The sequence below is a fragment of the Amblyomma mixtum genome, chromosome 4 (genome assembly GCF_055824585.1).
Source record: "Amblyomma mixtum isolate Tamu chromosome 4, ASM5582458v1, whole genome shotgun sequence".
Taxonomy (NCBI): Eukaryota; Metazoa; Arthropoda; class Arachnida; order Ixodida; family Ixodidae; genus Amblyomma; species Amblyomma mixtum.
In genome coordinates this window covers 44,579,429-44,606,659 of record NC_143015.1, presented here as the reverse complement: position 1 = coordinate 44,606,659, position 27,231 = coordinate 44,579,429, and the positions used below count along the sequence as shown (strand labels likewise).

Sequence of the window (27,231 nt, the reverse complement as noted above, 5' to 3'; positions counted from 1 at the left end):
TCCGCAGGCAAGACATCTGCATTTTCAGGTTGGGGAAAAAATACCTTCCCTGCTTGCATAGCTAACTTCGCCGGGGAGACATTAAATTTCAAGGCCATGCATTGGGCAGGGGAAATTGGCTTCTTGCGTCCAAGGATAGCTCGAAATATGTGCCAGGCCTTCGATAAGTTAGCTGCTCCATTGAGTGAGTGGCACAGCAGCTGCCAGTCTTGGAGAGCGAGCTGCAGAGTGTACTTCTCAACTTCTTGACTGATGCGAGTGAGAGCACGCCTCCGATGGGGTGTCCGGCCTGATCGGCGATACGCCTTGAGAGCCCGAAGCCTACGATTCCACAGATTCGAAAGGTGGGAATCCGGCTTTGGGGCATCAAACTTGACTGAAAGCTTCGTTGTAGCTTTCTTCTTGGCATCGCTGATCTGAGTAATGAGCTCGTCTAATCCTATGGGAGCGTTCACCGTACCGAGCATTCTACGAAAATCGTCCCATGAGACGTGCTCCTCTATTCGACGGCGTTGTTGCCGCTGTAATGACTTTCGCCCTCGAGGAGCCCATGAGACCACCACGGGATAATGATCACTGCCCATGACATCATCAGCCCTCGACCATAGGATCTCACTGGGATGAGACACTAGTGTCAAGTCTGGGGAAGTGTCTTGTTGACCTTTGTGCTGGCCAAGGCGAGTAGGTAGCGTTAGGTCGTTGGCTATGGTCAGTTTCGCTCTGACAATTTGCTGCCAAAGGTGCCTTCCCCTAGCATCTGAGTGATGATATCCCCAGCTGCTGTGCATGGCGTTAAAATCACCCCCAACTACAACGCGATCCTGGGGATATATCCTTAAGAAGTGTTCTACAAAAGACATATCTACTCGATATGTCGTAGTACCGAATGATCGCGCATAGATTGAAAAAACTAAGGCTTGTTGGTCACCATCTAAGCTAAGGCGTACTCCCGCTACCTCCTGCGTCTGCGTGCACCACGCGGAAGTATCTAGTTCAGTGCGGGCCGTGCGCGACAGAACAACAACGCATGCCTGCCCATTGGCTATTGGAAGCGCAGATCGCGATCCTGGCCCGGGACGCCGGTGCTCTATGGAAGGGGTGCAGTAAGGTTTGTACCCTATTAGATTGGGCTTATTAATGCCAGTCTCCTGAAGCAGGACAGCTAGAGGAGGCGTTGGCGTGATGGACAGTCTCCTCTGAAGTTCCGCTTGTTTGCGACGGATTCCCCGGCAGTTCCATTGCAAGAACCATATAGGAGAGTCCGAAGCAAAAATGTCATGTGGTTTCGCGCTAATTCCTGCCATTATTAAACTGAAAGGTACGCGGAAGTGAAGATGATGTGTGCCCAATTTCGGGCTCTTGATTCGGAGAAACCTGTGACATTCCCAAGAGTGGGAGCATACGCTTGAACACCTCGGCAGTGACCAGTTCGATAATGCGCGTGAGCTGGTTTTCATCTAAGTGTAGCGTACGCGAACTATCTTTTGCAAGATTCGTTTGCGCGTCGCGTTCGTTGCGTATCACGGAGTGTTTCAGCGTAAACCCGATGAATGCGCGCTTGCTTTGGTGCCGTCGCGGTATGCTCAAAAACTGCGGTTAGAGATGAGGTGGCATTCCTTTGACTATTGCTCTCAGATTGTGTGGAGGGCTTGTGCGCGCCTTGCCGTTTACTTTTATCCCAAGCGACCACAGATATCCGTCGGACGTACGAGCTAGATCCGAACGTCCTTTGCCGAGATCGGACGTCCATCGGACGTACGAACACAATCCGATTTCGGATATCCGTATTCGTACATCCGCCGGACGTACGGACAGTGTCCACTTTTGTATATCCGCATGAGAGACGAGGTGGACGTCCGAAGGATGTAAGGTCGAGTATTTTCCCAGGCCATGAGTATGGACGTTTTTTATTTCACAGAAAATTCGAGTCTTTCGTGTATGTATACTGTTTTATTTGCATCAGTTGGAGGGTTTGACGCGAAGACGTTTGTAAATTGGTACGATTCCATTCCTACCTGCAGTGCAAGAGCCGCCAACGAGCTAAATTTATCTAAGAGGAGAAGCAGGTGTTGCAGAATTTTGCAAGAACTCAATGAATAGTTTTATATTTATAAAACTTCTCCGAATTAGAGGAGTTGCGCGACATGTCCACTGTTTTGCTAGCTAAACTTGCCATTGAAACCATTCGTAAGCATCAAAACTCCCGTGCATTCTGCTATCACCATCATCATAGATGTCAGTTCGCGGTCTGACAAATCCAATCCATCAGTACGGCTCCGTAGCCATGTCCGTAGCGCTGTTGTTGGTATGTCGCGCAGTGTTGTCGCGCAGATCTTTATAGCCCTGTTATTATAAAATATGGCTTTGTTCGGTCTGTGGACGAAAGTTGTATGTAACTTAAGCAATTCGAAAGATACGGGAAGCGCCTGAAGCTCTTCTGGAACACCGGAATCCCGTACTGCGTCGACCTTGGTGTAAAGAAGGCTTAGTGCACATGTGATTGCCTACGAAGGTATGTATCCAGTACACTTCTTGGAACTTGCTTCTAGGACAATGCAGCATGCTCATATAACATTCGTTCACAGGACAGTGGGAGCAGTAAGCGCGAGGAGATGGCTTCCACAAGTGTGTGCTGTTCTCACACTTTCGGGAGCCTACATCACACAGCTGCGGGAGCCCTCAACTCGCGCGACTAATTCCCACTCCTCTTCAAAGTTGTGGGACGGAGTGTTTTCGCATCTTGTTAATTTTTAAGGCATCGCTATGTTCACTGTGCCTATATAAAGAGTGACAACGCGCGAAAGGCAGACCATAGGAAGCACGTGTAGTTCGCAGCGCAACGGAAGGTTTGCGGCTTTTTGTGCACAGTCGCGTACAGTGCTGCGCAGGTTAGTGCCCTAAGGCCCAGCTGTTATTGCCTTATACTTATTGAGGTGTTTGTTAAAGTGCATTGTCTGTTATACTTGCAGCATTAAACACTTCTATTAATTGGTTCCAATGTTTTTACTTGGGCTACTGCATTGTGCCATTTGTTTCACATGACTGATGTTTGCCGCGTTCTTTTTATTTCAGAAATCCTGTGGGTGGGAAGATTACGGATGTGTGTCCCAAGCTTGCCACATTTGAAGAGTCACATTTAAGTAATTTTCCGAATGTAACCAATTGCTCTGCTGATGTATCATCAACCACAATAAAATATGCGTGCTATGCATCAAATTGTTTTTGGTTTTATTGCATCGAGCGGAGTGAAAAAAGCACGCATGCACCATATATGCGAATATTCGAGAAAGATCCGCCAATGGACGTACTCAACTGGACGTCCGTCGGCGGGCGAACCGTATACCTTTGGCCACCTTTCGGACGGCCGACGGACGTCTACCGGCTGTTTGCGGATGTTCAGCGGACGTACAGAACATCCGAAATAGACCTCTGTCGGCCGTCCGAAGGATATCGGTGGTTGCTTGGGATGTTCGCTGTCTCGTGTCTTCTGCTTCGGCTGACTTTGTAGTGGAGGGAAGTCCTGATTAACAAGCCCAATTGACTCCGAGGCTGATTGCTGTGTACTGACAGGGCTCTTGTGCGCCGTCGTCGACACCGTTTGGTTACCACGTAGAATCTCGGCTTGTTGTTTGCGTTCTTTTCGTCGCGATACTCGGATACGACGGAAAATGCCATTCCTCAAGGTTTTTGTGGCCTGCCGCCGAGCAGGGCACTTTGGGTCCGTGGCTACGTGGGGACCTCTGCAATTGCGGCATAGTGGTTCCGTCGGACAAACCTCGAGGTTTCCATGTGCAAGGCGACCGCAGTACGAGCATCGACGTTGGTCGACTAGTGGACACGAAATTGCCCTGTGTCCGATTTTGTGACAGGTCTCACATATGATAGACTTCGGGTGATAAGGTGTCACCGGAAGCAGTATGCTGTACAGATGAATTTTTCGGGGAAGTCTCGAGCCCTCAAACGTGATTAGAGCTGCTCCGTTCTTGCCCATAGGCCTGGCGTTTATTATCCTGCACGAGTAGCACGTGAGGTTTGCCATGAGCTGTTCGCTTGTTAACCCGTTGGCACGATAAATGACCCCGCAGATCTGGCCGGGGCGTATGGTTTCATAAGCTTGGATAGGTGTCTCCTTTCCAGAAATTAGGAGAGACTGCAGTCCAATCAGATGGTCTCTGGCATGCATATGCGATATGTCGACAGCAAACTGATTGCTTCGTTCAAGAGGCCGTACTTGAAAGCCAGAGTGAAAATGAATTTTCCGAAGCTCATTAGCAACAGCTTCGTGCAGCCAGTGTGCGGGGAGTGTCCCTAGTTGTCCAGGTGAGGTTAGCTTAATTATCACAGTGTATTTAACACTGATTGGATCGGTGGCTGCGGCCTTGTTCTTTCGCCTAACAGGCTGCCAATCATCTTCTTCAGTATGATCATTATCAGCCAATTGATCGATTCTGCCCATAGGGGTGACTATGGACGCTGAGGCACAGCCTAGCGATCGATAATGCGCATCCGTGAAGCGAGCATTTATAGCTATCTGCGAGTGGGCATGTTTTACGCCGTGTCGTTTGTTCTCAAAGCGAGTGCTTTCTTGAGCCATCCGCGAGGTGCCTGACCCCATCCTAGGTTGCTTGGCAAATTTCGAAAACGGAAAAGTGCAAGATCCTACCTCGGAAGGGGCGCTTCCCGGCTTGTTTTCCGTGGAAAGAACAGAGAATGGGTTGGAGACAGGTATCGTCGCAACCACTTGAATGGCTTCGTCATCTGCCATGCTTTCGTCGGCGCCGAGCACGGCGTCAGGTTGGGCCGCGTTATCTGTGCCGCTGCAAAACGATGTTACCGCGGCGTCTTGCCGAGGCTGCTGCGAAGCCATGTTGGCGGCTTCGGCGGTAGGCGTATCCGATGCATCCGGATGGTTTCCTGGGGTAGTCGTTGACGCGGAAGCGTTGAAACCGTCGTCCACAGGTGGAGAGGAACACGATGGGGGTGGCCCATTCATTTTTGGGAGCCTAGCCCAAAAACGTCCGGGCCAAAAAGCTTCAAAAAGTCGGAGCGATGCGAACGTGCGTCTGTTCGAGACGGCTGCTTGCAGCGCCACCTCGTTTTCTTTATATCTTCGTTACTGGCTGAAAGCGCGACTGACCGTGTCTGCAGTTCCTTCAAGATACGAAGCATTTCCATGTTTTGTTCCGATTGTGTTAATATGACATTAGCTGTAGGATTACTCTCCTCGCTCGAGGCGTCTGTGCTCGAATCACCGGTTATTATTTTGGTACGCGTGTGAAAAGGACCTGGGTTTACTTCCACATCTCCCGACAATAGCAAAAGACAGCTGTTGAAGCATTCAGTCAACACGCTCAAAAACACCCGTGGGCACGGGAGCAGCAGTAAGCATCGGTTGTCACTTTTCTCAGCATACAAAGGAATGCAATTACGCACCTGGATGGCAAACAAAGGCGGTCTGTCAGCCATTGTGGCCGCAACGCTGCTCTCGAGCCCACTGAAGCGGTCCCACGGACACCCGCGCCTAAATTCTAGTACACTCTACCTAAATACTGGCGTTGAACTTGCTGTCGATGACGATGCCACAGCCCAGGAGTGATAAGGACTGTTCACAAATCTTGAGGGCGCCACCTGATGAACGAACATAGGCAGTTCCCAGGAAGCAAGCTGCGTCACTTGGTGCCGAGAAGCACCGTCACCGGCAGGACGGCACATAGAGCTAATATACCTCTCCCGCCTGTTCGCGAAGGTCTGCTCTGCAGGCAGCCAGAAAGGCTGTCTCGCTCTCGCCTACATATGGTCCATCGCTTTTGGGTGCAAGATGAGTCTTCGATTTGCACAAGCCCGATTTCATGTGCATGACGATTTCGCAGCAAAGAGCCATGTTGGAGCACCTGGGACAGCAGACAGAGTGGTGTGCACATTCACCGCGGAAATGTTGGGCGACCGCTGAAGCAGCCACCGTATACTGGCAGCCACTTCCTTCGTTACAGCACATGACCTGAAAATACAACGAAAGTATTAATAGATGATAGTAAAAGTTAGAAGGAATTACGTAGTCAAATGGCTTTGTTAAATATTGAGTGCCCCTTAGATTTAATTTAACCTCTGCAATAAATAATCGCTGTGCAGGGCATTTTAACTGTTTTCTTTGGAACCTGTTTTTATGCTCTTTTCTTTCCACTGGGAACGCGTCGTGTTATTTCCCTTATTATTAAATTTCAGAAGAAGCACTAACAAATCTACTGGCTTGGTAACTTTGGGTAACGGGCTCAAGGTTTTCAAACCGGCTTTGAAAGTGAAACTACAGCGGCTCAGCCTATGCAAAAATTGTGGCCTGTCTCTTCGAAAAGAGTACGTACCAACCTTTCTTTTCCACCCCAAGAGTCAACATTTCAGAACAGCTGAAAGTTGCTACCAAGCACACTCCTTCAATCAGTCTCGGTTACCTAAGGCGGTTTTTTTCCTCTAATTTAGTGGCGCGTTCGACCACCTTCTACCGTTAGTGTGCCGCAGCAAGATGCTGCTTTTGTCGATGACACGAGAGCACCTTTACTCCGGCGCTGAAATTAGGTTGTGTTCTAGACTGATTCCAGTCTCTAGAATGACTCAGGTTGGTAGACCGGTTACGTGCACTCGTATACTGCCGTCAAGCAAGGGACACGTAGAACGATCATAATACACGCGGATAATGACCAGGGAGAAAGATGATGCTAATGAATAGTGACTTTCTATTTCGTCTGTGAGGTATCGGTGCTGCCACCTGTGCTTTCATAATTATTACTAGCGCTGAAAGTATCGTGGAGTATCAAGGTGCGTGGTGAACGTACTCACAGGAGTTATGCTAACCCTTGGACATAATTTTCAGCGAATGTGGTATCTGTCCCATTCCCGCATTCCCATTCCCCAAATTCCGGACAAGGGCATTCACCAATGGGTTATAATTTATGAATGATTTTTTTTTATTTTTGGAAGAGTTGACTATAGAGATATAATATATCCGCAGATCTTCTCTGCTTTATTATTTTTTTTTTGCTGTTAGCCTTATTGTTATCGTCAAGAACAATCCCCACTGGTTTTCTATGGCAGTCTTAACTACTCGGTGCGGGCGATAAGGAAACTTCAGAAGAAAGATTTCGTTACGCATTTGTAGAATGGACCGTTACCTTCTATATATCGAGTACAGTACCTTGCAATATTCCAGTATTCAAAATTGATGTCCAGGAATCCTGGAAGTGACAAGCGTAAGCTCCCCGAAGTCATTAATAATTGCTTGTTGCTCAGCTGTGGCGTTGCGTTCTCTGTAACATGCTTCACCGGAATTTTAAAAAGTACACTGACTCCACTCTCTCCAACCTAAGATTTTCGGCCGTAATTAGAGGCTCTAGTATTTTGCGTGAACTTTTCGTGCTATTCGTACTGTCCCGCATGTACTGCTAAGACTGTTCGGCTAATACTGTTCTCCGCACAGCGCGTTTGGGTGCTGAAGGTATCTTGAAGGTATGTGGTCAGTTTTGTACCAGAAGGTCCTTTCCCTACGCATATGTGTCTACCGAAATTATATGCAGGGAAGTGAGGCTACTGATGGCGTGAGAATGTAAAACTGTAGCCGAATGCAAGGTTTTTATTTAAGTTGTGAGGTTAATGAGCAAAGCTCAATTTTTTCCATCGAATGACGGCAAAAAAAATTACACCGCTGGCCGAGTGGACTGAAGCCTAGAACCGACGCGAATTTAGATGCGCGCCATTTGAGGGTGCAGACAGTGGTTTCATTCTGCTGAACGCGATATACTGACACTGCTCGGTGCTTTATTCAGCCAATCATCGACCACAGCATACAATGAAACTTCATGAATTAAGCGCCCCCCGCTCATACCCTGCAAGAAAAAATCATATTAGCGGCACTTCACTTGTGAACCAAGGCTCATCTGCGCACTCAGCACCGCACACATCTACACCATCAGTAAAACAATTATGGTGTTGTTCTTCGGTTTGTTTTGTTCACTCTTGTTCTTTCCTTCTTCACTCGTTGTTGCTTGTAGTTTCTTCTTTCTTCTTAGTAGGTCCCGTTTCCCTGCTTCGCCCAATGAACCTCTCGATTCCGCCGGATTAACTGAGAACACTTATTTAATTAACACTAGATTACAGCAAAAATGTACAGTACAGTTATAATGATGACAGCAGCATTGAAAAGAATAACTGAGCTGGGTCGCCCCTGGACTTAAGACAATCCGTCGTCCTAAGCGAGCATGCGGGAGGAAGTCCGTCTCCTACCCAGCTCCGACCTCAACTGCCGCCCGCTCAGAGCTCGCGGCCGTGGCTGGGCTTCCACAAAAACATGCATTCGTTCAGCGCTCTCATATTACCAAGGACGCTTTCCCCCGGTTTCGGGGAATCCATTTACCGCGGACGGGGCTGGGGCGCCGGCGCGTCTGGGCCTTGGTCCGTCCCCGCGGAGAAGCGCAAATTTACGACCGGTGGCTGCGACATACGGCAAAGAAAAACAACGCAAACCCAGGCACCTAACAGATGTGCGAGGTGTGGTCTGTCGAAGGCGTCCGGAGCCCCGCACATGCGCGAAGCGGCGCCGTCTACGGGGACACACGACGCCTTACATGTCGGTGCTAGAACGAGACCCAACTAAACCAGTTGCACACTCAATGCTCACTCCACGCAAAGTGCGAGTTCACCCGCGGAAACAAACACCTCAAATGCGGGTGATGAACGCGCGGTCTGTCCAGGGGGCCCGCTCCGCACGACAAACAACAGACAAACAAAAGGTCCGCCCCCGAAGGCCCGCGGCACCCCGCCGACACGGCTCGGGGGTACCGCTGTACGAAACAGAACTCGAAACAGCATACAAAAGGCAAAAGTTTCCTCCCCGCCCGGGACGCCCGGCATCCCGGCGAAGCGGCTCGGGGCGTAACTGTATAAAAAAAACACAAGCAAAAGAAACGCGTACAAGCGGGTGCAAGCGACGACCTTACACGCCCCTTCTAAGATCGTTGCAACAACCTCACTCGTTGTTGCACACGATATGTAACATAATTAAAGGTCGTCGTCAGCACTACCCCAATGCTCAGAATGCAACTGTTTCAAAAAAACTATGCGGTGCCGTGTTACGTGATACAAAAAGGTAGTCGCCACATGCAAGGCATATACCATGGCACCGTGCAGATGCATCTTACATGACAACAACCACTGAAGTGGTCCCTATACCAGCCCTCGGAAACCACAGGTGGCGATGGCGGCTCTTGTTTTTGGTTCCAGTCACCACAGGCAAAGCATCTGCCAGGCTTTGGTCCAATCGCTGCGCCTCGCAGGATACCCGATTCTGGGGCGGTCTCGTTTCCTCGGCGAGCGTCTCGTTTACCGCTACGCGTACCTCATCTGTACTCAGATCTGTCTCGATGTTCTCCGACGACGGAGACTCTTCGACCTGCCAGCTGCCTGCATCTAAGGTGTTCGCCACCTTGCTTCTATTGTCGGGCATTCTGCAAGCGCTGCTTCGTGTCCGTTCAAGCAGGTGCCAAGCCCCTTTGGAGAGCAAGCAGTCTGCGTCTTTCGACGCCAGCTCCTTCGTTACGGCGCATAGCAGCTGTGCAGCTCCTCTCACCTGCCGACTGTCACCTGCTGTTAAGACAAGTGGTACTCGAGCTAGTTTTGCTACTACTTTAGCACCAAACGCGGCAACAAGTGTGATGTTGCCAACATCCTCCGTCAGGTTGCTAGGTATAGCGCCCTCTTTGATCACTGTGATTTCGGCGCCCGTGTCGATTAGCGCTCTCACGACCACGTCGCCGCATTTCAAGTCAACGTACTTTGGCGAATTTAGTTCTTCTGTCCTGGGTGTCTCCGCACCGGACTGAACATCAACATTAGCTCTCTGCTCGGCAATATCCGTAGCTCCGCCGCTACAGCTGCCAGCGACGTTATAATCAGCCTGCGCTACCCTGTTTACGCTTTTCTTGTGGGTGTTACCAGTGGCCTGGTTTTTAGGGCACGACCGCGCAAAGTGTGGGCCACTGCAAATAAAGCACGCCGGAGACCTCGAAGGAGGCGGTTTTTCCCGCGAAGCTAAGGTCGCCTTTTTCGAAGATGCTGGCTGGTGGGCGCCTGAGGGGCTTTTGGCCGCGAATATTTGCCTCTTCCCCGAGCCTTTCCCCTCGCAATCCTCGAAAGCCTCCACCAGCTTCGCTATCTCGTGAGGCTTTACCCAGCTATCTCCTTCCTCACGCTTGACATATTTGTATGCCTCGGTGCTCAACGCCTGCTTTATCTGATCTGCCACGTTTAGGGCAGCGAGGTCCTCGAGAGTCTTAATTCCCCGCGCCGACATGTAAAAGGCGTGGTAGCTCTCAATTCGCGAAGCAAAGTGTTGCCAAGTCTCGTTTGGCGCCGGCAGCGCACTACGGAACTGCCTGAGGTAGTCACCTGGGGACAGTCGGAGCTCGGACAGAACGGTCTGTTTTACCCGATCGTAGCTGTCGAGCTCTTCGGTAGAGAGCTTGGAGAAAAGGTGTGGGATCCGCCCACTTACAAGAGGCAAAAGTAAGTGGCTCTTAACCTCGTCCGGCACCTTATATGAGCGAAAAATGCCCTCGATCCCCTCAAGCCATACCGGCACTTCTGGATCTTTTGGAATCTGGGTGAGCAAACTCTTTAGACGCTTAGCAAAATATGCAAGCGTCTCTTCGCGCGTTTGCCGCCCGCCCGCTTGCGAGCCCTGTGCTGAACCGGTTTGCAGCTCCAACTGCCGGGTTCTCTCTCGCTCGATAAGCAGCGTAGTTTTTCTCAACTCCAATTCCATCTCCATCTCCAGCCGCCGCATGGCCACATCCGAATCTGATGAATTACCTGCCCCCTTCGCTACTCCCATCACACTTTCTGTCCCCGTCAACTGATCTATGCTAGACTCTGTGGTGTTACTACCACTTTCATCTGTATTCATTTTTGCAACCACTGCACCGCTACGTAGGATCATACAAAGGACCTGTGACTCGCCTTAACGCCTCAACTCCGCGTCAGTGGGTTCCGAGGACCAGCAGAAAGACCACTCACCTTCCTACAGGAATTGCATGCCCTGTCGTCCCCGAGACACCCGCATCTGTTGATCTTGCGTCTCTCCCTCCGGTCGAATTTAGGCACAGTCTCCGTCCCTTGCCGCCCGTAGCTCTCGCTGCTCTCTGTTGTCGCTCTCGATGTGAGGCAGGGCGAACGCGAAAGCACACCGCTAGTCCGTCAGCGGCTGATGTGCCTCTTGTGGTTTAATGGCACCGCTGGCTCAATCCGTTGTCCGTCGAGCCGGAACTCTGCGGCTGCTGTAGCGCTAGTCCGTCAGCGCTATGTGTCGGTCCGTTGACACACCCAGAGCCGGTTGTTCCGCCCGTCGACCGCTGCGCTGGGAGTCGATGGCTCCTGCGTCGTCAGTCGCTCAGCGCTGATCTGTTTTTCCCTTGAGCCTTGAAGCGCTCAGCACCGCTGGCTCGGTCCGTTGGCCGCAGTGCTGGACGCCTCTTGTTGCTGCGTCGCTAGTAGTTCAGCAGTCCATGTGCCGGTCCGTCGGCACGGCAAGCACAGCTGGCTCGGTCCATTGGCCACTATGCTGTGATAATTCTTCAGCTGCTGTCCTCTTTCCGGCGGAGACGTTTCTCAGGCACGGTCCGTCGGCACGATCGTCTTCGTCCTCGAAAGGCCTGATGTTCGCCGAAGTCTGACAGGAAACGGCGATCCTGTCGCAGGCTGCGCCAGTAAAACAATTATGGTGTTGTTCTTCGGTTTGTTTTGTTCACTCTTGTTCTTTCCTTCTTCACTCGTTGTTGCTTGTAGTTTCTTCTTTCTTCTTAGTAGGTCCCGTTTCCCTGCTTCGCCCAATGAACCTCTCGATTCCGCCGGATTAACTGAGAACACTTATTTAATTAACACTAGATTACAGCAAAAATGTACAGTACAGTTATAATGATGACAGCAGCATTGAAAAGAATAACTGAGCTGGGTCGCCCCTGGACTTAAGACAATCCGTCGTCCTAAGCGAGCATGCGGGAGGAAGTCCGTCTCCTACCCAGCTCCGACCTCAACTGCCGCCCGCTCAGAGCTCGCGGCCGTGGCTGGGCTTCCACAAAAACATGCATTCGTTCAGCGCTCTCATATTACCAAGGACGCTTTCCCCCGGTTTCGGGGAATCCATTTACCGCGGACGGGGCTGGGGCGCCGGCGCGTCTGGGCCTTGGTCCGTCCCCGCGGAGAAGCGCAAATTTACGACCGGTGGCTGCGACATACGGCAAAGAAAAACAACGCAAACCCAGGCACCTAACAGATGTGCGAGGTGTGGTCTGTCGAAGGCGTCCGGAGCCCCGCACATGCGCGAAGCGGCGCCGTCTACGGGGACACACGACGCCTTACATGTCGGTGCTAGAACGAGACCCAACTAAACCAGTTGCACACTCAATGCTCACTCCACGCAAAGTGCGAGTTCACCCGCGGAAACAAACACCTCAAATGCGGGTGATGAACGCGCGGTCTGTCCAGGGGGCCCGCTCCGCACGACAAACAACAGACAAACAAAAGGTCCGCCCCCGAAGGCCCGCGGCACCCCGCCGACACGGCTCGGGGGTACCGCTGTACGAAACAGAACTCGAAACAGCATACAAAAGGCAAAAGTTTCCTCCCCGCCCGGGACGCCCGGCATCCCGGCGAAGCGGCTCGGGGCGTAACTGTATAAAAAAAACACAAGCAAAAGAAACGCGTACAAGCGGGTGCAAGCGACGACCTTACACCATCGGAGCGCAGAAGACCCATTATTGACTGTTCTCGTATTGTGGCAACCGCACCCTTATGGTGCAGACTATCCTGGCCAACACTTTCAACCTGGATCTGAGCTTGTAGCATTCCTTTATCGAGCATACAGGTAACACATGAGCAAGAGGACTGCCACTGCTACTTTCCATGGCGGCTTACGTCTTTCGATCCTGAAGAGCTCGTCAGCAGGGAAGCCCCTATAGATGATGTCTTCGTCCTGGCACTCGGAGCAGTCTAGTGGGCATACGTGGGTGGTGGTGAAAACTTTTTAATAAACAAAAGGAGAGTTTGTAGACTTTACATAGGTGGAGTCCTTAGTCCGGGACCCCGCTGGACGAGGCCGCTACTCGCGCCAGTTGGACTAGAGCCCTTTGAGACTCCTGCACCGAGCAGTTGAGCACGGCTGCCTCCCATGCCTCTCGGCAAGGGGAAGGATTGGGGGAAGGGAAGGATTCTTCTGATAGGCCAAAACCATGTGGAAGGTATCGGATACTTCCCCACAGTGAGGGCAGCGCCCATCAATTTTGGGGTCGAAATGTTTCACTATTGCAGGACACAACGGAGGGTTGGTCTGCAATCGCCTCAGAGTTGGCTCATCAGCTTCACTCAGGCCCTTAGCAGGGACCGGGAAAAGACGATGGCGTTCGCAATAGTCATCCAGAATTTCTCTGAACCGCAGAAGCGGTTGCACAGTCTCCGAGCCGGAAGAGCCTGGATGAGGTGCCCGGTAGGTAAGCGCTCGGGCAGCCGCGTCCGCAGCCTCATTACTTCAACGCCCTGATGGCCCGGAGTCCAAACTGTGCGTTTGGGCGAAGGGTCCGATTCCCTAACTGCGCGCTTTAATATACTGCAGGCTAAAGGTGAAATCTCGCGAGCCAGGTAATGTTGACAGGCTCGACGCGAATCTGTCACGATTACCTTCGAATTCAAGTCCGACCTTCTGCAGCGCACTGCTGGTAGCAGGACTCGCACAGCGTGTGGGTGCACGGAAGCAACGCGGCCATCGGGCGCACCAATCCGCACGCACTGCAAACTCTGTTCGGAGGAAGCGGTTTGAGGAAGCGCAGGGGCCTCCAGTCCAATTCCGCGGAAAATCCGACAAGTGTATACTGCATGCTTCCAGGAGGCGTCTTCAGAACATGCACGCTCGCTTCACTTCGAGTTGTAGAAACTGCTTTGTCCGCCCTGTGAAGAGGCGCTCCTCTTTCAATGCGTCACCAAGGCTACAATCGCAAAGATATCTGCCGCCTCTTAGTGGTGCGCAGTCACAGCGTGTGGTGAAATAATCACATCTAGAGCGCATGGCGCATTGTTTTTTTTTTTCGTGTATGTTGAAACGACTTTCAGGCAAACTGAAAGCCCGTGCTGTTTCTGCTATTGTAAAATAAAATGCGGAGCACATCTTCGTGACACAGCATTAGCACCGAAATTTACGGAATTGTAATTATGTATGCTGCAAGATCCGGGCATATATTGGGAAACTGAACCAGGCGGAACAAAGTTCGATATGCAGATAACAATATTCCAGTCGAAATTTTCTTTTTTCCCACGCATTCCGACGCATTATTGGGTATTTTAGTTTTAACACATTTTATTGAAATGCTCGTGCACCTTCCAAACCGTCACTTATTTGTCCGATCTGTTTTCGCTTTTAACACGACAGCGCTAAGGGTGCCGTTGAGCGAAGAGCCCGGCGGCGGGTGGGAAAGTGCGATTTGGTCGAAAAGTAGTGACGTCAGACGGGGAACGGCGGGTTTCAAAAGTGAATAAAACATCACATAAATAGGGATTATAAGGCAGCAACGAGCCTAAAACGTCATTATGAAAAGTAAGAATCTAAAGTAAATAATTTCACAAAGAAGAAAATTGTGAAGAGATGGGAACCAAAGCAGAGGGCCTTGGATCACGGGTCAGATATGCTACCTCTAATCCACCGAGGAACGTTTGCTCTAGTTGGTTAATGCTTTGTAGCGAGAGCTACACTACGCCAGCCCCTATTGAGCTCCGTGGCGGCGCCGTTGGTCACGTGGTTGGTCATGTGGGTTGGTCACGTGGTGCGGAGCAGCTGCTGCTGCGGGCGGCGCGGCGCGCCGGCGAAACCGAGCTGCAACAGCTGTGCGCATGCGCCGTGTCGACCGGGGGTTGGGGGGGAGAAGTGGAGAGGTGTCGCAGCTGTATAAGTAGGTGGCTCGGCGGAGCCGCCGATGCGAAGATGGAGAGCGGAGGAGAGGAAGAGCTGAGCTCGGCGGCTCTGAAAGAGGCGGCTCTGAAAGAAGCCCGGGGCTCGGCGTTGGAACGAAACCAAGAGGAGGCGGCGAGCCGAGGAGACGGAGGAAGAGCGTGCGATACGCCTCGACAAGCGGCGTAAGAACGACGCGGTTCGGAAGGCGCGCCTAGCCGCCGATATTGAAACCACTCCAGCTCTCGCATCACTACAGGTTTAACCAGAGCTAAACCACAGCCAATTTTATATGCCTTGTCGGACAGTGCCCTTATCTGCGAAGTGATATGCAAAGGGACCCCTGGCTGCTGAAGGGAGCCAATAACCTTATTGCGTCATATCCTCAAGGCGAAGCATAAGTGCCCCCCCCCCCCCCATTTTTATCGTAGGTTTTGCTGTTTTGAGCATCTTTGTAGTAAGCTGGAATCATTTGTTTTCTACTTAAAATTTAGTTCCGTCTTCAAGGCTACGGTTGCAAAGGTATCTGCCGCCTCTCGGGTATGCGTTGTCACCGCATGTAGTGAAATATTCACATATATAGCGCATTTCGTGTCGCTTTTTTGCGTTTGTTTTTAAACGACTTTCAGGCAAACTGAAAGCCATACCGAGACTTTCGGCTACCACTTCGTAAATATTGGGACATTCCTGTTTTTTTTTTTTAGAAATGAGCCAAAAATGGGTATCATAGGGTTGTTGTCTAAATAACCACCGAGTACGATGGTTGAGACTGCTAAAAACAGTATAGTGGCTTTATGCAGTGTAAAACTTAAATTGACATTTTTTTATTTTTCACGGATTGCGAGCAGGGGATACGCCAGCGAGGTGTTGGCTCCAGTGATATTTTTCAACTTCTTGCTTTTCTTCAAATTGAAATCAGTCTAAAAAATAGAAGCTATGGGACGCGTATGTACAGCATGTACTGCAAATGGCGATAATGCCTAAATATGCCCATTTTACGTAGAGTTCTTACATTAGAGCAGGGGTTCTCAAACTGGGCTCCGCGGAACACAGGGGTTCCGCGGGCTGTCTTCTTGTGTTCCGCGAGAACCCTCACCGGCCCTGACCCGGCAGCTGATATGAGACTGGCTCTGAGTTCTACTGAGCCACGCTTTGACTTGCTCTTAAAAGGGAAGCAGTACCACCCATCACACATCACATTAGTATTTGTATTAATCTGTGCAATAAACATTTAACCCCTGCAACTTTCCCTTTGCAAAAATGCACTCGACAACATTGCTGGTAAGTGAAAGCGGGGGGGGGGGGGGGGGGGTCCCTGGAACTTACTGAAGGCTTTTGGGGTTCCTCCAAGCAAAAAAGTTTGGGAACCCCTGCATTAGAGCAACAGTAAACCTGTTACATGCACCGGCATAACTATGACCGGGCTAAATGGAAGGTCACCACTGCATCAGAACGCTGCCAGTTCAAAGCCGTGCAATATGTAACCTAATCGACGGACAACGGGCACACGAACGCCTTGCCATAAAGAAGTGTGGGCAGTTAAGAAAAATAATAAAACTAGTACTGCCCAGCCCGCACCACCTAGGGTCACGTCTGGACAGGCTGATCAAAGCAACACCCAGTCTACAGCAGCCGCATAGCTCCCGCCACTTCTCGGCCACTGAAGTAACAAGTACGTAGCACGGCTTTTAAATCCGCATGAGAAAGACTCGACCAATGGCTGCATCATCAAGGCCGTGCACGTTGGGAGTAGGTTAACATGACACAAAGTGACGGTGGCGCACAAACGACTGGGTCAGAAGGAACCGGGACCTGTGAGACGTACACCACAAAAAAAAAACGCCTCCGCTGCAGAAGAGCAATCACATTGCCGTGCTCCTGCCCCTCACGATGTTGAGCACAGTAAGTCCTCCAAAAACCGAGACAACGAGTCCAGCACCTGATCGAGGGATCGCGACATTATGCATCCCAGTGGGCACTGAAACTTCCATGCACGTCCTGTGGATGTTTAGGACGTCCATACGACGTCCGAGGGAATTTCAGTGTCCACTGGGCATGAGTTCTGCAGCACGACAATGATCCGTCGCACACGTCGCTCGCTGCCACGGAGTTTTACAGGACAAGGCATAGTGACGCTTCCCAGCCACCATACAGCCCCGACCTCTGTCCTTGCGACTTCTTCCTGTTTCCGAGGATGAAACACGAATTGAATGTGCACTAATACAACACCGTGGAAGAACTCCAAAATGTCACAACGAAGGTGGTCAACGATATTCCAGGACTTCCCCGACGCCTGCAAACACCGGGAAACTCGCCGGGCTCGCTGTGTCGATCTCCAAGGTGCCTCTTTTGAGAAATACTAGGTGTGTTGAAAGGTTCTGTCAAATAAAGTGTGCTTTCATGCTCAGCCTCCTTACTTTCACAGACACTGTAGTTTTTGATATGAATACTCACGCTTCTCTACGACTGTCTTTGCGCTCCGCGCACGCTCCAGCAAGCTAACAAATACATACCTCCAACGTCAGATTTCTGCAATAAGTAGATAAGTAGATGGATAGATTATCATTGGCACGTCCATTAATCTGGAGGCGTTGCAATCTACCTTACGATATTTAGTGAGCGTGCTGACTCTGTTGTGTCAATTTCCCTCTCTCTCCAGCTAACTACTGTCCCATTTTTGCAGTTATATAAGAGTGCTTGATATTAGACAGATTAATTGTCGCAGCCCTACACCTCAATATAAGTACTCGGTAAAAATGCGATATTGTTCACGGCGTCCTGTATTACTGTGATAGACATTCACAATATTAAAGGAGTTACCTCTTTAATGTTTGACTATATAAAACGAGCCAGAGGCCCCAGAAATTATTCAGCTTTTAATTTCGTCTGATGGTTAGCTTCTGTTTTAGCTAACAGAAAAGCTATAACAGCAAAATAGTTATCGCCTTACGGTCATAGTTATCGTAGTTGGCGCATTTATCGTGGGACAGTGCAAAAACTCGATAAATACTGCCCTTCCCCGGTGTGATGGCTCGGAGTTCAGTTATTAGGCTACATTTTGATTAATGCCTAATGGGAAAAAGCAACATGTGCTGCTTGCTTTTTGTGTCGTCGGTTCCTTGCTTGGAGGAAGGAAAATTTTCCTTCCTCCATGGTTCCTAAACAGCTACAAGAAATCTTATGTTCGATGCTTCATTTTTGGTTTTAATGGACGAGTTGTGTAGACAGTGAAAAATTTGGGCTCAGGCGGGTGATATGTTCACGGGAGTCCAATTCGTGAACGAAAAGGCGATTATGTATTATTTATTTTTATACCGCAGCTGGGTGCCGAAACCGAAACAATATGAGAGAAGAAATTGAATTGAATTTTTTGGTGGATTGAGCATACTCCACTTGGTGATCCATGTATACGCTGTTGTCTAAAGAAGTTTAGGAAATCAGAAGCATGCAACGCAAATTTTCTATATGCACCCCCGAGTAACCGAATTTACTTGGAGCCCTTGGCTACCATGATTCTTTCTCTCGCCTTTTTTTTTTCGCCCTCATTTTCGCCCTTTCCCTCAGGGCGCACTTCGCGCGTACAGTGCTCTAGAATATTCTATGGCGCGTGCACCCTTGACCCACCCTGGCCTTTTCTCTCCTGAAAACAGTTCCCTGTGCTTTTAGCCAACGTTCCTAGACAGTTTCAGTTTCGCAGCTCCGCTCGGAAGGTGGCTAAAGTGGCGGTCACGGGAACTAGTGGCGCTGCAGTCGAGCTTTTCTACATCGTCTGCTGTCGCGGGAGTTTCGCTCGCTGCAGCTACGACTGGCTAGACAGATTCGGATTTTCAAGCTGGTTTTTCGTGTGATAGTGCTGTTAGTTTTGTTAAAACGTGTTTGTGGTGAAATATGTGCACTTGGTGACTTCAAGCGAGAGGTACACATGCCATCCTGCTTTGCGCCCGGCTGCACAAGTGGCAACAGAAACGATGCCACCGGTCATCATTTTTTCCAACCGCCTCGCGATGCAAGCGAATTTAAAAGGTGGGAGCAGATGTTGCATGGCAAGGACAGACGGCTCTCTCACACGTCTAAGATATTTGAGCGTCATTTTGAGCATGACGATATTATCAAGGAGTACAAGCACGTTGTGAATAGGCAGGAGGTCCGAATTCCCCGCGGGAACTGGGCGCTAGTGCGCGGTGCCGTCCCTCGACTCTTTCCCGGCCTGCCAGACCGATTCTCAAAGCCAAAAATTGTGAAATTCAGACGGAAGTCACCAAAAACCCGTGCTGTCATGCAGACTGATAAGTGTGAAGATTCTTGCAGCGACAGTACGTCCTCTTCAGGCGATCCTTGCGTAGAGGCAGTCAGCCCGAATGAGCTGATGCCTCTTTCCCGCTCAGCGGAAACCAGTACTACGTCGACTGCACTGACGATTGGTGACCTGGTGACTGCGACTCTACCATATACTGAGTGGCAACATGATTCTATAGAGGACGAAATAACTGGGAAGGTGTGTGCAGTTCTCTACTGCAGAAAGCTATAGCGGCAAGCCGTCTAGTCATTCCCAAGGCGTGGAAGATGGTAGCTGCTTCGTGAACGGCTACAACAAGCTGCACAAGCAGCTTTTAAAAACTGTAGCTTCTGTCACTGACCTTGAGAACATTCTGCTGGAAACAGATGGCTTAAATATCTGTGCAGGAGTAAATACAAACCTTCATGAACAGCCGACGAAGTCGGAAGCTGTTCATCACAAACACTGTTATGTTTTTTTCGAAACAGCTAATCTGTGCGCGTTGCTTGCGTTTTCGAAGACAGTTTCGAGCGAGGAAGAAAACGTCAGCACCTAAGAAGGGCCAGAAGCTGCAGAACTTGAAGAGGAAAGCTTTTCGAGCAACTGCCGCGCGGGAGAAAAAACAGAGCGATGTTGTGGCACTGAAAGCAGCGCTCTCAAAGCTTACAGATCAAGGAATTGAAAAACACTGGTTGATCTCCCACCTTTGCAGCGCCTGCGTTCATGACATCCTTAAAGCAGCTGAAATCGATCATACAGTTCAGCTAGAGTTCAGCATAAGCTCTTTTTCGAGTGAAAGTGATGACTTGGGCGAGCATGGATACGAAAGAGCTGGACCACAAGAAATGGTTGTTTATTATTTAGCGGGATATGTGCATAAGAAGATAGCTAAGGCAGTGCATTGTAAGGATTGCCAGGTCACGCTGACGACTGCTCCTGGACACGCCAGCCCAAGTGATGTTGTTCAGAGGCACTTGACTGACCTGAGGTCGTTCAAGCCAGCTGGATGCCTTCGCGAGCCGTCGCTAAGGCTGTACGCAGTCATAAATTAAATATGAGAGAGAGAGCATTGTTCACAAAGCCCTTGAGAAACGCATTGTATTTGGCGACCTGTCCTGGGTGGTACTAGACAAGCATGAAGAGTCCTCTGTGCCTGCAGTCGGTTGTCATGCTCACTGCCAGGAAGTCTTAGTGTTCCCGGAGACTGTGATAGGGCCCGATTGATTAGATTGGGCGATACTGATAAAGCGAGCCTGTTACTTAAGCCGCCATGTTTTATTCTTCTCATAGTGACCAACAGAGTGCTAACATTCGGTTAGATGCCGATTACAAACACTACAGAAGTCACTCCTAAAGTGATCAAGTTTTACGTCATCATGAGGATGCACTTTTTTCCAGGAAAATGAACTCTGAAATGCTGGTAACTGCTTAAGTGCAGTCAGCGAGAAAGAGAGCAAAACTGCTTTAAGCACCATTAATGGAACGCTTTTTACAAAGCAAGACGTTTTTTTTTCTCTTTCCATGGAAGCGTTTGACATTTAAAATAATTTTCTCCTCAAGAGATCGATAAATTGTTTTTAAAAATGGCGCAGTTTAACGAACGATGTGCCGTAAAAGAGCTGTACAATGAAACATTTAAACAAGTTTGTCTTACCTTATTCAGATCACGTTCAATTATTCGAACCTAATGAACACAAGAAACGGTAGATTATTTCGTTGCACAGGTTGGTGTGAAGTGCTATAACCGCCAGAGAGAACATAATATATACAATGACACACACGAGAAGGTTGGGACTATAGACACCTAAAAGGCGAAGCGCGCCGATCGTGCGTGCCTCCTTCAGATATTGTTCGCCCCAACCCCATAGGTTGTACCCTTCTGCCCTCCAAGCGGAACAGCTTTTCGACACGTACCAACAGCAGTTATGCCATATTCTTGTTTGGTCACGCAGGAAAAAAATAATTAACCTGCAGGTATGGGCGCGGCGCCAACCGTCTCTACGAGGGTGTAGCAGACGACGCGCGAGATGCGTAGAAAAGCGCGACTGCAGCGCCGTTAGTTCCAGCGACGTCCACTATAGGCACGCCATCAAGCGGCGAGTATAGGGAGCTGCGAAACTGAAACTGTCTAAGAACTTTGCTTTTAGCAGTGACAGAAAACAGCACTTAAAGTTTGAAATTTGTTCTCGTAACTAAAAAACCTACCATTGATATTTGGTATTCACAAGCCTGACTTTTCCGAACATATTTCGTTCAAACAACACTTCCTTTGAAATTGGAGAAAATTATCTTTTCACTAGCGTCACCTGGGAAGTGCTACACTATCGCTTTTCCTTGTTGTCTTGACGCGCTTGAGTCTGCTAGAAGGCCACCGCGAAGTTCGATGCAAAAGTTTGGGTTGGTGCGATCCGTAGCATAGCACATGGTAACCAGTGCTGAAGTGAGTTACGTGCGACATTTCACACGAAGCGTGTAATCGGCATCACCTGTAAGCAGTGAAAATGTTTGAGATGACTTAGAACACCACGTGGCTCAATTTCTCCAGCCTGCCGCGCACCGTCCGTTCCGACACCAGTTCGCGACTTGCGGACCTGCCGTGAGTACTTTTGTCCTCATCCCTCTACTAATCGTAGCGGTGTGAGATGATTTTAGAAGAAAAAGTTCAGCGTATTACTTTCGAAAGTGAGCTTTTGGCAGTTAGGAGTCTCGTATGTCGTAGCAGGCAAGTGCGCAGCCGGCTTACCGGTGCTGTCGATGCCTTTGTTGTGACATTCTTCGCATGCGATCACGCAGCACGAAATTGTTGATTAAATAATGTACTTCATACTTCTTGTGTACTTTTATAGTTTCGTACTTCGCACTTTTATAGCTTGAGCAGGAGCAGGCCATCAGTGCCCGCGCTTGCATTTCAATTTGGTTTGCTTTGTGGGGGTTTGATGTCCCAAGGCGACTCGGGCTATGAGGGACGCCGTTTTAAAGGAGCGGTCCGGAAAATTTCGACCACCTGTGGTTCTCTAACGTGAACTGACATCGCACAGTACACTGGTTTCTACCATCTCGCCTCCATCGAAATGTGACCACTGCGGCCGGGATTGATCCCGCGATTATGTTTTTATCGAACCCACGTGCACAAGTGTTATGCAGCCAAACTATCTCAACATTATGGTCGAGGCAGCCGTACTAGAAACTGTTTAGTTCACGGACGCTGCAAGTGGATGGGACGAAACGGAGCACCTGTCAGGGTGGGCCTACGACCAAGTGCTGTAATACTAAGCATTCAATGTAGCTGATTGCACTATGCGCGGGCGTGAAGGCCCGTAAACACGCAGTTAAAACTCGTTGCCCTTCTAAAATGCGCCAAGAAAATGTTACCTTTCATGTTTGCTATCGTCTTTGAGCGAGCGCTCGTAAATATGCATGTGCTTGTGTACTTTGTGTAGAGACACTGGCAGTTCAATCTACGAGGTCTCCCAGATTCACCTTGTGCTTGATGGTGAGTTTCCTTCTACAACTGCCGACTGACGACACAAATGGCAAAAAATGTGACTTCCCTCTTCAGCTGTGAGCAACATCATTTCAACTTCCCAAACTGGCAGTAGTTTCTGCTCACAGGACCAGTTGCATTTCACATAGATCAAAACTCCTCCACCCTTTTTGTCTTCTCGGCATAGACTGCATTGTTGGAAATTATCTTTTTGATATATATTTTCTGTACTACCGCTAGCATTTGTTTCTGTTAAGATAATAATGTCCAATGCAGAGACATTTTTCCAAATATATCTTAAGAAGATCTTGATGTTTTCGTAGTCTTCAAGGCAAGTGTTTGTTCTCTCGTAGTGTTTGTTTGGCCCTTGGTTCTTCTTTGATAATGTAATCATGAGTACCTTCCAATCTTCTATGGAGAGTTGCTCCTTATCCAGACTATCTAATGTTGGCTAAGTTGTCCTCAATCTCTATTCTGATTACACTTATTCCTTCTTGTTTTTAATAGAAGTTCCCGTTCAAGCCCATACAAATTTGTAGCCTTTCTCTCCAGCCAACTTCTCTGCCATGCATAACAGCTTTTTGTAATGAGACGCTAGATTCTCATTGATGTATGTATGCTTTCTCTTTTTTAAGAGTCATTTTCTTGATCTGTATGTCGCGAATTTGTGAGGTAGAAAATATAAGTATCAGAGGCTCCTACCCTTCTTCACATCTCAGTCTGTTTCCTGTCTCTGTGTGCTATGTGGCTGTGCCAGTCCAAGTCTTCTGGCTAGGAATTTATTTTTTTTTATTTTTATTTATTTGAACATACTGTTAGTCCCTTCTTGGGACTGTTACAGGAGTGGATTCATAAATAACAAGATGCAAGTTAACAACACAATAAAACAAAAGCCAGCAATCAGGTTTAAAAGACAAGAAATCAGCATTCATATGCGGAATCACATCAAATGAAAAACAGAAAACGGAAGAAAGCCAACTCTGGCCTTCAAAACATGTGTTCAAACACGTATCAAAGTATTCATTAATACAATCATACATTTGGTACATAATCGAGTGAGCAAAAAAAAAAAAGCAACATAAAACCAATACAGACTATGGATGGTCATCAATTCTGGCTTGATGACAAAACTGATTGTATCATATCATAGAGATTTATTATTGTTATTATTATTTTTTTCAGATATTTCATGCGCTACAGAATTTATTTTTTAGCATTCCGGTAGACTTACTACCCGTGCTTTAATTTGGCACATTTCAGACCGTTGTGCCTCTAATTGTGCAACCACCCATTTCTCGTGGTTGTACAACCAGCTGGGGCAGGGGAAACCTGAGCTGCTATTCAGCTGCGGTGTTTGTTTGCTTTGTTTTCTACATGGGGGAGTGAAAGTGAAAACACAACGGTGACGGAACTCCATGAGATATGCTCGGTGCATCCTTCCTAATATACTGACCTGTTTGCCCATGCAGTTTTGGCTTTTTCGAGAGAAAAGCCACAAGGAATCGCTCTTCACACCCACGGTGACAGGCCATCTGGGCGAGCAAGCTGGTATGTGTGCGCCATTTTATCAGTCTCTGTCGGAAGTCACTATTGTGGTGCAACTTTGCGCGTAGCTTCTGCGTGCTTGTAAGGAGATAGCGCCACCCAGCGTCGTTTGTGAGGAGAAGAAGAAAAAGCACGAGGAGCGCGTGCGGAGGGGAACGCCGGGACAGGTAGAAGAGGATTACGTGGCAGAGAAGAGAAGAGCGCGGTGGGCGACGGACGTGGACGAGTTCTGCTGGCTCCCCGAGTTACCGGGCTTGGGCCTCAGCCGCAGACGTCCGGGCCACCAGACCCGGACATCCGTCGTCGAGAGCCTCAACCACCAGGCCCAGGCGCCACTCTTCTCCGTACATCCGTCAGCTGCTCCACACGGGCCGCCTCTGGCGCCTACATGGCGTACCCGGGCTACCAGACCTGGGAACCGTGCTGGGAGCCCACAGACGCTGACGCTGCGGTAGCGTTGAAGGCCAACGTGGAAAACGCCGGCAACAGTGCATCGACACTGGAACGCTCAGAGACTGCCTCACTGCCCGACACCCAGCCAGTCCTCCCCGCTCGATGCTCGTATGAGAGACAAGCAGCAAAGCTCTCAAAGCAGCAAGCTTCTTTCACTTGATGGTGATCATTCTCACGTGACTACGTTGAAGCATGAAAGCTGTATTTGCTAGTTGCTCCTGTTGTGAAGTTAACCTATGCCTAAGCTTGCGCTGGTAAGCATGGAATAAAACTCGTTCAATGCGTCAGCAAAGAATGAGCTGACACATTAGTTGCTTTTCTTTTATTTCCTTTCCTCATTTTCTTTGTGACTGAAGTTTTGATGCAATAACCGTAAAGGAACCAACCACTTATTAAAAGTTATCAAGAGATTGTCAGAAATGTAAAGATCGAGCCTCATATTGAAAGGTTTGAGCACTGTAGTATCAGAGAGAAATGAGGATTTATAAATATAATTTGGCATTGAAAATCTCATAAAAAGCCTTCTTGTGGTGAAACACGCAATTACGGTGTAGTCTACCACGTGACCACATCTAGGTAAAATATCGCTTAGTTGTTCAAGTGCACAGTGAACTGCTATGGAAAGAAAAATTATAGGTGTAACATTAGATTGGAAGTGGGCGCAGTGGGTGAGAGAACAAACGCACGTTAATGATATCCTAGTTGAAATCAAGAGGAAGAAATGGGCTTGGGCAGGGCATGCAATGCGAAGGCAAGATAACCGCTGGTCCTTAAGGGTAACGGAGTGGATTCCAAGAGAAGGTAAGCGTAGCAGGGTACGGCAGAAAGTTAGGCGGGCTGATGAGGTTAAGAAGTTTTTGGAGATATGGTATCCGCACCTGGCAAAGGACAGGGTTAGCCGGAGAGACATGGGAAAGGCCTTTGCCCTGCAGTGGGCGTAGTCAGGCTGATGATGATGATGAGAGTGATTTTTCTTTCTGGAGTGTTCGTTGTGTTTTATTATAGTTAGCTCTCTCTCCACTGTTCCCTTCAATGAAAAGTAACACTCCCTTCACATCATTGGCCATGCACTTTTAGCTTGTGTATATAGATGGTGTATATAGATGGCGCCACAGTGTTTTGAATTTCTTGGGTGGAGAGGCAGCCGTGGTCTACTAAAACTTTCGCCAACGAGGCATACATCACTGTGCTGTATGAGCTTTGGGTGTGGCAACTAAAATGGACGCTACTCTATCTAAAAATATCTTATTACTGTTCGGCAGGTGAAATTTAGATTCATTTTTGGTTGACTTCCACGTCCTTGCTCGGCCGAAGTGGGGAAATGGCAAGCTACCACAAAGTTCTCAGGGGGCATCACTTTTGGGGTTCGCTTCTTTGCCCTGTCAGAAAGAGGCATGCTTGTCCATGCACTGGCGTGCATGCGCACGCCAGTGCGCATGCCCAGTGTGGGAAAGCCAACTTAGAAGAACAGTGCGTGTTTAAGATTTGATGAAAGGAACTGCGATACTTCGTTTGCCTTCAGTGTTGACGGCCATCAATTTTGCTATGTAATCTTGTGCCGTAAGACAAACATTAAAAAACTCATGAGTTTTATCTCTTTATTTTTAAAACTGCACTCTGTCACGGACAGAACACCTGTCTTGCTACACAAACTACCTGCGCAGACTACCAGCACTGACGCATCGTTCCCGACTTAAAAAATTATGTCTATTGGCTTTAGAAACACCTGGTATATAGATATGGGGGTGCAGCTGTTTAGTTTAGTTGATAGAGCACATTGCGCGAGATGCAAAGATCAGTGGTTGGGATCTTTCCAGCGGCATGTGGTTGTTTTTTTATGCTACTTTGTTTTAAATAGTATTTCCCTTTGAAAAATACTTACAGCAGTTGATATCCCACTGATCAGCGATACAAAAAAGCATACCCTTATGCTCTCCTTGGTTTTATGTGGCTGTAATGTGCGCCAAACGCTCACTTTTTGCAGCAAAACGCACCTTTGGCTGTTCCAAAAGCTGCTGCAAAGTGATTTCGGCCAATCACGTCACAGTGCACGAAGAGAGAATGCATTTAAAAATGTGTAGCACTAGAACTTAGCAAGCCAATAAATTAGGAAAAGTGAAACTATAAGATGGTGATTGCTGCCATCCTAGAGTTTCCTACCTTATTAGTAGCTGTGAGCCACAGTGTGCACATTTGAGTATTCCTTTGTGTTTTCCTTTTTCCTTGCTCTAATCTGGCCACCACCTTGCAGGTTGAGGGCAGCAAAACCCCATCTGCTCCTCTTCTGTCGTGGCGAGCACAGCCCAAGCAGTGGCCAGTTCCCCTGGGGGCTCAGTGCATGGCCCCCCACTCGGGCTCTTCAAGCAGGGCACCTCAAGGACGACTGCCTCAACTGCTGCAACAAGTAGGTTCCCTAGGGAGGTGACCACATTTTGCAATGCACCTTCGGTGAGTACAGGTTTCTGATCTTTGCATGTAGAGGTCTGCTGTTAGTCAGAG

The 27,231-nt window shown here is 49.0% G+C and overlaps 1 long non-coding RNA gene across 1 annotated transcript; it reads left to right on the top strand.

Moving 5' to 3' along the window:
* The first annotated feature begins 21,623 nt into the window (after positions 1 to 21,623).
* LOC149346372 (uncharacterized) lies at positions 21,624 to 27,174 on the top strand. The gene is made up of 3 exons (XR_016292372.1): positions 21,624 to 21,846; positions 24,204 to 24,282; positions 26,984 to 27,174. It is a non-coding gene; the product is annotated as an uncharacterized LOC149346372 (long non-coding RNA).
* Positions 27,175 to 27,231: the final 57 nt, after the last annotated feature.